This window comes from Phacochoerus africanus, chromosome 2 (genome assembly GCF_016906955.1).
Source record: "Phacochoerus africanus isolate WHEZ1 chromosome 2, ROS_Pafr_v1, whole genome shotgun sequence".
NCBI lineage: Eukaryota > Metazoa > Chordata > Mammalia > Artiodactyla > Suidae > Phacochoerus > Phacochoerus africanus.
The window spans coordinates 241,794,110-241,808,304 of record NC_062545.1 but is presented as its reverse complement, the minus strand read 5'-3'; the positions used below and the strand labels follow the sequence as shown (position 1 = coordinate 241,808,304).

General features: G+C 43.3%; 1 protein-coding gene across 1 annotated transcript in view; it reads left to right on the top strand.

Moving 5' to 3' along the window:
- The first annotated feature begins 7,457 nt into the window (after positions 1–7,457).
- Positions 7,458–14,195, top strand: part of HEMGN (hemogen) — a 41,660-nt gene continuing 34,922 nt past the window's right edge. The window contains exons 1-2 of the mRNA XM_047768008.1: positions 7,458–7,881; positions 9,325–9,412. The gene's annotated coding sequence lies outside the window, so the exon portion shown is untranslated. The remainder of the gene's footprint in view (positions 7,882–9,324; positions 9,413–14,195) is intronic.

Here is a 14,195-nt window from a genome sequence, read left to right as displayed (position 1 = left end):
GTTCCATGAGCTAACAAGCAATTTCTGTGCATCCACTTTTAGGGCTTAATACATTCTTTCAGTCATTGCACAAATGAGGAACTGAAGCCATGCAGCCAACAATAGGTGGAGCTAGGGTTTAAACCCAGATGGGTCTGATTCTAAGGCCTGCCATCTTTTCTGCTACACTGTGTGTCTTGAATTAAGTCATAGCATTCAAAGCAACATGGAGGTCTTTGGAACAGTAGGTTGGGAACAACTGTAGAGAGACTTCAATGCCAGACAGAACCCTGTAGGAGAGATGCTGAGGGAGACTGGGACACCGAAGCTCTGTGCTACAGAGAGTGGTAACCTGGTGGCTGATGGGGGAGGTGATATCAGTCCTGAGGGAGAAAGGGAACAAATCTTGGGATCCTTTCCTCTCTTAATGACCAACTCAAGGAGATGAAGACTCACAAGATAAATGTGTGTTTTATTAGATTAGGCTACAAAGTAATTAATAAACATAACCACAAAGTGCAGCAAATAAAAAGAAAGCAAAAGAGCCAGAGGAGAGATTACAGACCCGGTACTGTCCCTTCTGACACAGCCGGTGCTGGCATGCACCTCTGTGAACAAAGAGCATGTGTTCCAGTGACATGCTTCTTTGTCAGGGGCTTCACTGCCAGAGGCATAAATAACACAGGCAGAACAGGGTGTGTCTCTCTGCCCTGCCAACATCTTCCACTGGACTGTCAGTCCACAGGCCTGAAGGGGCTGTTGTCACACTGCCCTGGTTTTGAATATTGCTGTATTTAACATCATTCCATGTATGCATCTGGGTGTGAGGAAGAAGCAGAGTACTTTACTGTATCTAAGCCACAATTAGTATCATGACCATGGATTTATGGATCTGAAGAAGGGCAGGAAAGGAATAAGGAAAAGTGAAAACATCTTAGCTTGTGAGGGAGTCTGAACTATGAGTGAATCTCTCTCACTTCCATTGATGTGAATGTTTCCATAATAAGTAATACAGATATCAAACAATGTCTAGTTTTGGCACCCCATTAATCAGAATGTATAAGCTCCAGAATGTCTGAGGAGAACACCCTGAGCTAGTTTATAACTCCTTGGACCTGCTCTCTACCCCACTGCCTCATCAACGTCATCAGATGACCAGAGCCTTCCACAAACTTTGTGTCTGTGAATAGACTTTAACAAATCTGAGGATGAGAGGAAAACAACCCCACCCCCACCCCCTGCCTACTCAGGCATTGGCTTAACTGGCTTTGAAAACAGACTGGCAGAATGGGCACCTTTTCTCTTTAGGAAAGACAGTATATGAAGCTGATATATAGTACGGGTGAAGAAATCATTACTCTTTAAATACTGGATACTTCAGTTCCTTCCTTCCTTTCCCCTGCACATGTGCATACACGGATAAATATGCCCTCTGAGTTGCCACAGCATGGTGTGTGTGCCTGTTTTAGCAGTTAGGCAACACGTGGGAGTTGTTGAAGGATCTAAATTCTCAACTAGACTGTGAGCTCATACAAATATTTCTGGATGCTATGAATGAAGAGCAGGAGCCTGGGGCCATCTTTAGAACATAGGTGCCCTGCAAATGTGTGTTCTGTTGAAATAACGTCATGTCTGCTCAAAAATACTATTTAGGCAGCTGAGATTGTTGAGTCAAAGGGAGAGAGGAAATAAGTGAAAATGGGTTAAGGTTTGAGATCCTGTTAGTCTTCAGCTGGTAAAAACAGAGAAGGGGAGAGTGTCAGATGTGCAGGCAGCTGCAAGTCCAGTAAGGGGACCCCTGCCAAGAGAGTTAGATTCCGTTCCGCTCTCTGAAACAGCTGTAGGTGCTAGGCCTTCCTGGGGGGGCAGGGGAGAGTTGTGACTACCAAGAGTCTGGTTTAATATTATCTATTTATTTATTTTTCATATATTAAAAAAATTAAAGTATAGTGATTTACAATGTGCCAGTTTCTGCTATACAGCAAAGTGACTGTCATATACATACATACATATATGTATTATTCTTTTTTTTGTTTGTTTTTTTGCCATTTCTTGAGCAGCTCCTGTGGCATATGGAGGTTCCCAGGCTAGGGGTCTAATCGGAGCTGTAGCCACTGGGCTACGCCAGAGCCACAATCCCGCGTCTGCGGCCCACACTGTGGCTCACAGCAATGCCAGATCCTTAACCCACTGAGCAAGGCCAGGGATCGAACCTGCAACCTCATGGTTCCTGGTCGGATTCGTTAACCACTGCGCCACGACGGGAACTCCTATATATACATTCTTTTTCTCATACTATCTTCCATCGTGTTCTATCCCAAGAGATTGGATATAATTCCCTGTGCTATACATAGTACCTCATTGCATATCCATTCTATTTTAGTTTTTAATTTTTTTGTCTTCTTAGGGCCACACCCACAGCATATGGAGGTTCCCAGGCTAAGGGTTGAATTGGAACTGTAGCCCCCGGCCTACACCACAGACACAGCGACGCCAGGTGGCAGCCACGTCTGCAACCTACACCACAGCTCACCGCCGTATCCTTAACCCACTAATCGAGGCCAGGGGTTGAACCTGAGTCCTCATGGATGCTAGTCAGTCAGATTTGTTTCCGCTGAGCCATGGGAACTCCCTGCTTATCCATTCTAAATGTGATAGTTTGTGTCTACGAACCAGATTTAATGTTTATTAAGCACTATCCTTATGCCATGTACTTTGCTTGGGGACTTTCTTGTACATTGCATTGCAGTTAATCCTGGCAACAGTTCACTGGGACAAGACTATAATCCCCTTTTATTGTTTAGGAAACAGGCTTAGCAAAGCCAAGTGGAACTCACATAGCTAGTAAGAACCTGGATTTCTCTGTCATTAAGGTCTCACTGTAATTCATTCTCATTACTTTGATCCACTAGTCCTCACAATTGCTTCTGAAAAAACTTTTTGTTTTCTCTGCTTTAAGAAGATTTACAGGCTCAGGAGAGGGATGGAGAAGTTAAAAAAAAAAAAACACAGAAAATAAACTTGAAATTAAATTCCTACTATTGAGTCATGTCCACCATTAAGATATATATCCTTACAGCTTTTTTTTTCCTATAGTATACATTAAAAAAATGTTGGGGTCAGATTGAAGCCTTTTGTTTGTAACATTTTTCCTCGTACCACTATGAAAAATGAATTAATACTCATAATAAATGTGTTATACTTTGTTCAGCGTTTTTCCCTTTAAAAAATTTTCTTTTCCCTTTTTTAGAGAAGGACTCTAATAAGGTGGGTATCCACCCCATCACTTACAGGCTCTGTGCTTTAGGACAAACCACATAACCTCTAGGAGCCTCAGGCTGCTCATCTTGGGACTGTTGTGAGGATTAGACATGATCATGTGGGTGAAGCTCCTACCTGGCACGGGGCCTGGCACTCTCCTCTGTGCCCTGGTTAGTCGCTGCAGGCCAGAGTCCCTCCTTTTTCCTCAGCAGAGGCCCAGGGCTTGCTGGCCTGCCCGGGGACTGTTGAAGTTCTGCTGCGGCTCTATCTGCTCTGTGCCCTTCATCTCCCATAGTTACCCTGCCCCTTTGGCTGAGAGAAGGGCTCATCTCAAATCAACCTGTTTTGACTCTCAAAGGGAGTGGACTCATTTTCTCTTTCATGCAGGCCTTAGTCTCTCTTGAGTAACTTGAAACGTGCTCCTGGAAAATACCCGTGTGGCCGCACAATGTTGGGCATCTCTTTCCTCCATGACTACCCAGCCTCCCTACCGTCTGGACTCTCTCATACCTCACAGGGATTTCCTTGTCCACACAAGAACTAAGATCAATCCAAGAGCCCTGCTCCTGCTGACTGAACTCTCCCATCTGTTCCTTTTTTTTTTTTTTTTTTGTCTTTTGTCCTTTTAGGGCTGCACCTGCGGCATATGGAGGTTCCCAGGCTAGGGGTCTCATCGGAGCTATTGCTTCTGGCCTACGCCACAGCCACAGCAACACCAGATCGGAGCTGTGTCTGTGACCTATACCACAGCTCACGGCAAGGCTGGATCCTTAACCCACTGAGCGAGGCCAGGGATCAAACCTGCAACCTTGTGGTTCCTAGTCGGATTCGTTTCCACTGTGCCGTGACAGGAACTCCTTGATTTCTTTTTATGTTTATCTATGCATGTACTACAGAAAACTTGGAAAGTATACTGAAAGAGAAAAAAAAAGAAAGAATGAAAAAAGGAAAAGAAGGAAAGAAGGGAAGAAAGAGAGGAAAAGAAAAATCTCAATTCAGGGTTAAGCACTATTCATGTTTTGGTGTTTATTCCTCCTGTCTTTTCTCTACACACATATGGTACTTTCTCAAGTCTCAGATTGCCAGAAGCATCATCTCATTAATAAGAGCTTTTCAGGGAGGCAGGGAGGGGGGAACTGCTACATTAAATATTAATATTGATTATAAGAGACGTTTTTATTTCAGAAATAGTAAGGGGTGAAAAAAGTATCATAGCACCTAGGAAATCCTGTTCATATTACATTAAATTTTTAGGAAGTGGAATGATACCATAATCTGCTTTTTTCAGTTAATGTGTTATGAACATACTTTCATGCCATTGAATAGTTTTCTACAAAATATATTTCTTGAGGACATTCTTTTACAAAATGAAAATAGCTTTTCTTTTTCTGAATATAAAGACGATACATATTCATGTAGCAAATTTATGCAATGCACCAAAGTATAAAGAAGAAAATACAAGCCAACCAAAATCCCATTACCTAGCAGTGACCACTATTAATATTTTTGTATTTTCTGAGCTATTTCTATAAATATAGATACATGTGTAAAATACATAATATTGTATAAATGGGATACTACTATAAAGAATGCTTTGTAACATGCTTTTATTTTTCACTTGGCAGTAGGCCACAGGAATTGCTCCAAATCAATAAATCATTTCATCATTTTTAATGTCTGCATCGTATTTCATTATACAAGTTTAGCGCAATTTATTCATTTAGTCTTCTGCTGATAGACATTTAGGTTATTTCCAGTTGTTCACACTTATAAGTAATATCTTTGCACAGTTATCTCCTTGAAATAAATTCCTAGAAGCACAATTCCTGAATCAGAATATATATTTTTCAAATCAGATATACATAGCAAATCACCCTTCAGAGGCTGTTCTTATATACTCCCATTAACAGTGTGTAAGACTCCCCTTCGTTCTTGCCTAAAATAGGTATTATCTTTTAAATATTTGCCAATCACTTTTCTTTCTTTCCGTCTTTCTTCCTGTCTTCCTTCCTTCCTTTCTCTCCTTTACTTCCTCTTTCTTCCTTTCTCTTCCTTCTTCCTCCTTTCCTTCCTTCCTTCCTTCCTTTCTTGCTTTCTTGCTTTCTTTCTTCACCCTTAGCATGTGGAAGTTTCCAAGGTAGGGGTGGAATGGGAGCTACAGCAGCACATGCCAGACTACACCACAACCATAGCAACACCAGATTCAGGCCACATCTTCCAGCTATTGCAGCTTGCAGCAGTGCCAGGTCCTTAACCCACTGAGTGGGGCTAGGGATCAAACCTGCATCCTCATGGACAACTGTCAGGTTCTTAACCCACTGAGGCACAGCAGGAGCTCCAGCCAATCAGTTTCAACTAATGACAGGGTTGAATACCAAAGGGTGCCAAGACAATCCTATGTGAAAGAACAGTCTTTTAAAAAAAGATGTGCTGCTGTGAGTTCCTGTTGTGGTGCAGTGGTTAATGAATCCGACTAGGAACCATGAGGTTGCGGGTTTGATCCCAGGCCCCACTCAGCGGGTTAAGGATCCGGTGTTGCCGTGAGCTGTGGTGTAGGTCGCAGACTCAGCTTGGATTCCGCATTGCTGTGACTGTGGCGAAGGCTGGTGGCTACAGCTCCAATTAGACCCCTAGCCTGAGAACCTCCATATGCCCAGGGTGCGGCCCTGGAAAAGACAAAAAAAAAAAAAGTGTCGTGATATGCACAGCAAAAGAATGAAGTTGAACCTCTGCCCTACACCATATGCAAAAATTAACTCAAAATGGAGTTAATGCTAAGGGAGGCATAGAGAAAGAAGGAGGGAGATTTGACTACAAAAGAGAGAGTCAAAGTCATGTGACTTGAGAAGAGCCTGACCTACCTTTGAACATGGAGGAAGGGCGCCATAAACCGAGGAATATGAATGGCCTCTACAAGCTGGAAAAAGGAAGAAGATGGATTCTTTGGAGCCTCCAAAAAGGAATGCAGCTCTGTCAATTTAGCCTAATTTTAGCCCAGTGATACCTGTTTGGGATTTCTAACCGAAAGAACTGTAAGGTAATAAATTTGTGTTGTTCTAAGCTACTAAATTTGTGGCAATTTATTTATTTATTTAGGCTGTGCCTGCAGCATGCAGAAATTCCCTGGCCAGGAATCGAAACAACGCCATAGCAGTGACACCACCAAATCCTTAACCTCTAGTGTGGCCCTCTATTATGGCAGCAAATAGGTACAACTAATACATACATACAATGAAATACTATTTGGCCATGAAAAGGAATGAAGTACTGATAAATGCTACAATATGGATAAAATTTAAAATACGTTAACTGAAATAAGCCAGACACAAAAGGCCACATAGTGTATGATTCCATTTATATGAAATGTCTAAAATGGGCAAAACCATAGAGATAGAAAGTGAAATTAGTGGTTGCCACGGGAGTAATAGGAAGTGACTGCTAATGAATAAGGGGTTTCTTTTTGGGATAACAGGAATGTTCTGGAATTTGATAGTGATGATGCTTGCACAACTCTCTGAATATACTAAAAACTACTGAATTGTACACTTTAGATGTGAACTTTATGGCATCTGAATTATATCTCAACAAAACTGTAAAAAATGTTTTATCAATTAGGTAAGTTGACAGTGATATCCCATTCTTACTTAATTTGTACTTGTTTATATAACTAATGGGGCTGCGTATTTTTCAGGTATTTATAAGCTATTTGTATTTCTTTATTAGTACTTTGTTCATGTCCTGTTGGTATTTTTAAATTATTTATTAATAAGTGCTTTGGATATATTAAGAATACTAACCCTTCATCTGAAATATGTGTTCAAACTATTTTTCCCCATTTGTTTGCTTTTAAATTTTTATTTAGGTATACACACATAGACACACACACTGGGGAAGGTGGTGAGGAAAAATTCTAAATTTTTATTTAGAATAACCCTAATCTTTATGGTTATTGTTCTTATGCTTAGGAAGTCCTTCCCCACCCCAAAATTATATTAGTATTCACCTATATTTTCTTTTTTTCTTTCCTTTTTTTTTTTTTTTTTTTGCTTTTTAGGGAAGCACCTGTAGCGTATGGAATTTGTCAGGCTAGGGGTCAAATCAGAGCTACACCTGCTGGCCTATGCTACAGCAATGCAGGATCCGAGCCACATCTGTGACCTACACCACAGCTCCCAGCAATGCTGGACCCTTAACCTACTGAGCAAAGCCGGGAATCAAACCTGTTTCCTCTGGGCCACAAAGGAAACTCCTCAACTATATTTTCATCTGATAATTCTGGTTTCATGTAAATGTGAAATAAGTAATCTATGTAGACTAATATTTTAATATATGGCTTGAAGTTAAGCTCTAATTTCATTTTTAATGGTGAGCTACTTGTCCCAATACCATATAATAAATGACATTCTTTCCCCCAATGAACATGAAATGTGAACCTTATCACATACTAAATTCTTACAGATTCTTAAATCTATTTCTGGACCTCCTTCACTGTTCACTTATTTGTCTCTCTGTACCTTTACCAGTACCCCCCGGGACAATTTAGCAAATGGAAAGCCAGCGGACAAGTGGCAGAAGACCAGAAGTTTATTCTCTGGAGAAATGGGCTAAGAGCAGTGCTGGACTCGGGGACACCAGGCCCAGGTGAGAGTGCATCTCCATTAACCATGCAGAAGTGGAGAACCTACCTTTTAGAATGCACAGGGCCACCATGGGTCCTGTGCTACCCCCCACATAGCTCCCATCCTATTTCTTTTCATTCTTCCCCCAAAGAGCATACAGTCAACCCTTGACAATGCAGGTTCAAACTGTGTGAGACCACTTACACGTGGATTTTCTTTTTTTTGTCTTTGCCTTTTCTAGGGCCGCTCCCGTGGCATGTGGAGGTTCCCAGGCTAGGGGTCTAATCAGAGCTTTAGCCACCAGCCACGCCAGAGCCACAGCACCGCAGGATCCGAGCCGAGTCTGTGACCCACACCACAGCTCACGGCAAGCTGGATCCTTAAGCCACTGAGCAAGGCCAGGGATCGAACCCGCAACCTCATGGTTCCTAATCGGATTCATTAACCACTGTGCCACGATGGGCACTCCCGTAGGTTTTTTTTTTTTTTTTGCTTTTCAGTAAGTACAAACTACAATCCTATAGGATACAAGGTCCATTGAGTCTGTGGATGTACATTGGCTGTGGAGCACTGACTGCAAAGTTATACATGGATTTTCAACTGCGGGGAGGATCAGCAACGCTAACCCCTATGTTGTTCAAGGGCCCACAGTGCTGTCAGCCAAGAGAAAGAAATGAAAACAGTAAAAAAAAAAAGGGGGGGGGTCATTCTTAACTCCAGGAAAAATTTAAAGTTGTACAAGAAATATAGTTCCAGTATGTTTATGGAACATTATGTAGTCACATTAACATGGACAACCAACACTGAAAGAAGGGGGGAGAAATCAAAGCTGTGCAGGAGTGAGGGTCTGAGAGAGCTAAATCCTTACTTTTCACAGGAGGAAGTTAATAGTGTTCAAGAAACATAAAATATAACCACATTATTTATGTAAAAGGAGGCCAACACCAGAGATCACAGTTAAAAGAATCACAGTTGGTGACTGGGAGGAGGAGGAGTGAAGTAGGCGGGGCCAGGCAGGAGAACCTTATTTGGGGAACAGGCTCTGTAGTAGTCCTAGTTTTCATTGAAAACTCTGTCCTTGTGTTACTCTGAAACCAGTGAAATTTAAATTAAAAAGCTTGCAAGCTGACAGAGGTGGCTCCCGACATTGGGTGAGGACACTGGGAGAAGGAGCTCTGCCTTCCTGAGATCTGTTCCGAAAGGGCTGGACGTCCTCTGAGCACAGAGGACAGATGGTGTGGGAGGGCCGAGGGCCCTGCTACCTTTTCTGAGGCAATCTGCTCAGGGAATGGAAGTGGGCATGATAGGAGCTCAAAAGTGGGTCAGTCAGATTTTCTCCATTCAGCTGCACCGTGCCCTCTATAAGAGCAGAGATGTTGCCGAGACTCTGGCATTACAGTTCTGTCAGATTTTGTACAGAAGTTGGCAGATTCCTAATTTCCTATTTTTTTCAAATGTGTTTTAGAGAGATGTTGAGAGAGGGCAAGGCACTACTGGGAAGCCACTATTTTTCACTGGACATCGGATTCTTCTTTCTGCAACAGCCTGAGCAGGTCAGCCTCCCTCTCCCTCTTTTCCTCCTCTCTCTCTCTCTCTTTTTTTTTTTCTTTTTACTTCTCTCTCTGTTTTAAATTGAGGAATAATTACAGTGAAATGCACAGATATTAAGCAGATAGTTGGTGAGCTTTGACAAAGGCGTATACCTGTGTAACAACGCCCCAATCAGTGTAGAAAGCACTGCCGTCACATCCCCCTGTATCCCCGACAGTGCCCCATCAGAGGCAAGCCTTGTTCTGAATTACATCCCCAAGGGGTGATTTTGCCCATTCTTGGACTTCATGTGAATGAAGTCATACTACTTGTACTGCTGTGTGTCTGACTTCTTTCCCTCGACATGATATGTTTGAGGTTCATCTAGGTTATTGTACATCAGTAGCTCGTTTTTTTAATGGATGAATAATATTCCAGTATATGAATACATCATAATTTATTTATCCATTTTCTGAACAAGTTCTTCCTTCTGCTGACCAGCCTTGTTCCTTAGCTGGAGTATGTGTTCTTTGCATGACCCTTTTTAGTAACACCTTGAGGGGGTTGTTCCCACTGAATGGAGTTGAAAGATTGAAAACGAGGCTATTTAAAGGATCCCCATGATTTACGCACATGTTGTAAATGGAAATTGGATGTGGTAATGCTAATTTAGGTTAAAGGTCTTTGTGCACCAGGAGACCAATTAAAAACCTGTGACAGGGAATTCCCTTCGTGGCTCAGTGGTTAACAAACCCAACCAGGATCCATGAGGATGCGGGTTGGATCCCTGGCCTCGCTCAGTGTGTTAAGGATCTGGCATTGCCGTGAGCTGTGGTGTAGACCAGCAGCTGTAGCTCCAATTTAACCCCTAGCCTGGGAGCCTCCATAGGCCATGGGTGCAGCCCTAAAAAGCAAAAAAAAAAAAAAAAAAAAAGCCTGTGACAGTAACCCATGTGTGAGGTAACTAAAGTCTGAACCAAGTTTTTTTTTGCTATGAAAAGAGAAAGGGAGGGACAGACAGGATAAATATTTCACAGGAAAACTTGACTAGGCTTTGTGACAGATTGGAAGTATGGGATGAAGGAACAAGAGGAAACAAGTCCTATTTCAAAGTGGACACTGCCTGTTGGGTCCCTCTTCAGCCTGGTGTGGTCCCTCCCTGGGCAGGCTCCGTCCTGTTAGGAGGTTTAAGGAGCCCCTGGCTGAGTGGCCCAGCTGCCTTCTGGGCTCATCATACCTTTCATCCTGGGCCTGGAAGCTAAGCTCTTACCACACACTGCAGGGCTATTTATTTGACATTGTGGAAAGATCATTAGTCGGGAAGTTCCTCTTGTGGCTCAGTTGGTTAAGAATCTGACTAGTTTCCATGAGGATGCAGGTTCGACCCCTGGCCTTGCTCAGTGGGTTAAGGATCCAGCGTTGCCACAAGCTGTGGGCGTGGGTCACAGATGCAGCTCAGATCTGGTGTGGCTGTGGCTGTGGCATAGGCTGGCAGCTGTAGCTCCGGTTTGACCCCTAGCCTGACTTGACCCCTAGCCCAGGAACTTCCATATGCCACAGGTGTGGCCATAAAAACAAAACAAAACACAACAAAAAAAGTGCTTAGTCGAGACTTAGTTTTTCTTTCATTCTTTCATCTACTTTGGCTCCCCGACTCTTTTTTTTTTTTTTTTGTCTTTTTGCCATTTCTTGGGCCACTCTCGCGGCATATGGAGGTTCCCAGGCTAGGGGTCGAATCAGAGCTGTAGCCACCAGCCACAGCAACTTGGGATCCGAGCCGCGTCTGCAACCTACACCACAGCTCACGGCCATGCTGGATCGTTAACCCACTGAGCAAGGGCAGGGATCGAACCTGCAACCTCATGGTTCCTAGTCGGATTCGTTAACCACTGCGCCACGATGGGAACTCCTGACTCTTGATTTAGGTGAAGTGAGGGTGAATAAATATTCCCGCCCTAGCAGATCATTCTGAGAATCAGGAGAGTGACTTCAAATTTCTTGTAATGGTTCACAAGAAACTAACAAGAGAAATTCCCTGTAGGCAGGGGTAAGAGCAATGGGGGAAGAAGTGGGAGCGAAATTTTTAGTGCATGTCTTTTTTTTTTTTGAACCATGTGAGCTCAATTTCTTTTTAAAAAGAAACTCCTAAACAGAATCAAATAACTGATCTCTATAAATGGTTAGACACTCTAGACTGCTGAAAAGGACAGAGCCTGGCAACCTCCTGTCTGTGAGAATCTTGAGGCTGATTAGCCCAAAAGTTCTATCATTCTGGGATAACTGGATGATAGTGACAAAAAAAAAAAAAAAAAAAAAAGGGCTACTTGGTTGCAGCAAGAACTCTACCCTGGGAATAGAGATCTGGATTCTGGTCCCGATGTTACCGTTTAATTCAGCTGGGTTCCTTTTCTTTGGGTCCTTCTATTTTTTTTTTTTTTCTTTTTAAGGCCACACCTGTGGCACATGGAAGTTCCCAGGCTAAGGGTCGAATCGGAGCTGCAGCTGCTGGCCTATGCCACAGCCACAGCAACATGAGATCCGAGTCAGACCAGTCTCGTTGGCTCTTAATAGTGTTTTTTTGTTTTGTTTTGTTTTTTTCATTTACTTTGCCCATGCCCAAGGCATGCAGAAGTTCCCAGGCCAGGGACTGACCCCCTGCCACAGCAGTAACCAGAGCCACAGCAGTGATAATGCCAGATCCTTAACCTGCTGAGTCACCAGGGAACTCTTTTATAGTGTTTTAAAAATCTCAATTAGTTTTTGACATTAAAACATTGTGAGTTTTTTCCTTTTATTACATAAACTGTTTCTAGCTTCTCTGGAAAGATCAAAAGATCTTTACAGCTGCCTCCCTAATATGATTCTTCCCCCCTTTTTTAAAATTAACAATTCAAAATTTTGTTCCATTCCCTATCCTCCCTGGCTGAGCCTCTATGTGTTGGAAGAGGCTGACGCCAGCCCTTGTTCTAGAACAGGGCTTGCAAACTAGTCCTAATTTGCCATCATAGTCTTATCTTTTGTCACCTATACTGATTCAGAAACAAGCACCCATCTTAAGATTGAGTTCCTTGGAGACAGAATCTGAGATGGAGAGTTGCATGCAGTAGGTGTACTGAGAGTGTTCTCAGGACATACACCTATGGGGGTGTGAAGAAGGCAGGGTCAGCGTGGAAAGAAGCTGACTAGCAAAATAGGTGCCACGTTACAACCAAAGCCTTAGCTGCCCCCACCAGGAACTCCAGAATGGGCTGGCCCTTCACAGCTGTCCCCAGTTGAAGGGGTCCAGACGTTTACATGCCCGCATCAGCCAGTCACGGACCTCAGGCTGTACTCTGGGGGTGGGGTAGGGGGGATAAAGTGTGTGCGTGTGTAAAACACTGGGGGGAGTGGCCTTGAGGTTGAGAGCAAGAATATTCCCAGCAGCTGAGGAGTGGATGTGTTCCCCTTGAAGAGGGGATCTAGGGAGAGCCCCATAGTTTCTACTGCAGGCGTAAGACCCAATCCAGACTAACAGATATTTGTTAGGGACTCCTGAGAAAGAGGCTTCTAGAAGTGACCTTTATCTGTCTCAACATGGGTGAGGAGCTCTGGGACTTCTCCGCAGCCACCTCACATCAAGGTCAGCTTTGATGACACTGGTGTTTTGCTGAATCAAACCCACCCTGAAGCTTGAATTACTCTGGAATGTTAGTGTGAGCTTTGTTCTTAAGTCATTTTCCAGTTGTGTTTTAATTACTTACACGCGAACGTACTTTGACACATTCTGTGAACGTGGAGCTGCTTTTCTTGGCAATAACCTGCTGAATAGCAGCTGCCTCCCTGTGAGATGGGTCACTTGGTTTCCAGTTGTTAGTGCCCCTTGGCTTTTAGAGGGGTGGTGGTGAGCTAAAGCCTAATCTTCTAGTAATAGGAAGCCGAGTGGCTCAAGTGGGTTAAGGATCTGGCATTGTCACTGCTGTGGCTCTGGTTGCTGCTGTGGCATATGTTGGATCCCTGGCCCAGGAACTTCCTCATGCTTCCGGTGCAGCCAAAAAAAAAAAAAAAAAAAAAAAGAAAGAAAGAAAAAAAAGGAAGAAAGTCAACAGATAATGTCTAAAGTGGAAAAACCAAGATGTAGAAGCATGTATTCATAAATATGAAGGAAAACATCAGAAGAAATAGCTAAAAGTATTGGCAGTAGTTGCCTCTGGGGAGCTGCGTCAGGGTGGGATGGGGCAAGACACTGCAGCTGGTTTTTGTGAGAATCCTTGAGGTGCTCTTTGAGCTGATGCTCTGTGTATCTCCTGTGGATAATGCATGCCCTGGTGCATCGTGCATTGCTCTGGGACTCTCCCATGTCCTAGGTCTCTTGCCTTCCTCTGGCCTTTCTTCTGGATAGAGGGTTTCCCAGCTGCTGACTAATAAACATCCTCAGCGACCCTTTGTCTCTGTATGATCTGATGCACTCTCTCACTTCTGGGAGATGACTTTCCCTAGTCCGGATCTCTCCTCTTAAGCTCCAGGACCATATATCTTCTTCAGGATCACTTTGGAGCGCCCCTGCCCCATCTCCACCTTGCATGACGAGATCACCAAGGTCTCTCCCCGCTCTAACACTCTGTGAGGTCAGAAAAAGATATGGAAGCATTTAACAGGTCATAAGAATGGATCTCTTTCATTGACCTAATATTATTAGCCATTTTTTTTTTTTTTTGGTCACACGAAGCAGGCATTTACTGAGCACCAGCCATGTTCCAAGTTTGATGCCAGATGCCGTCACATGGTTTTGCTGTTTTAACATCTCTAGCTGAGCCCTCTAACATCTCT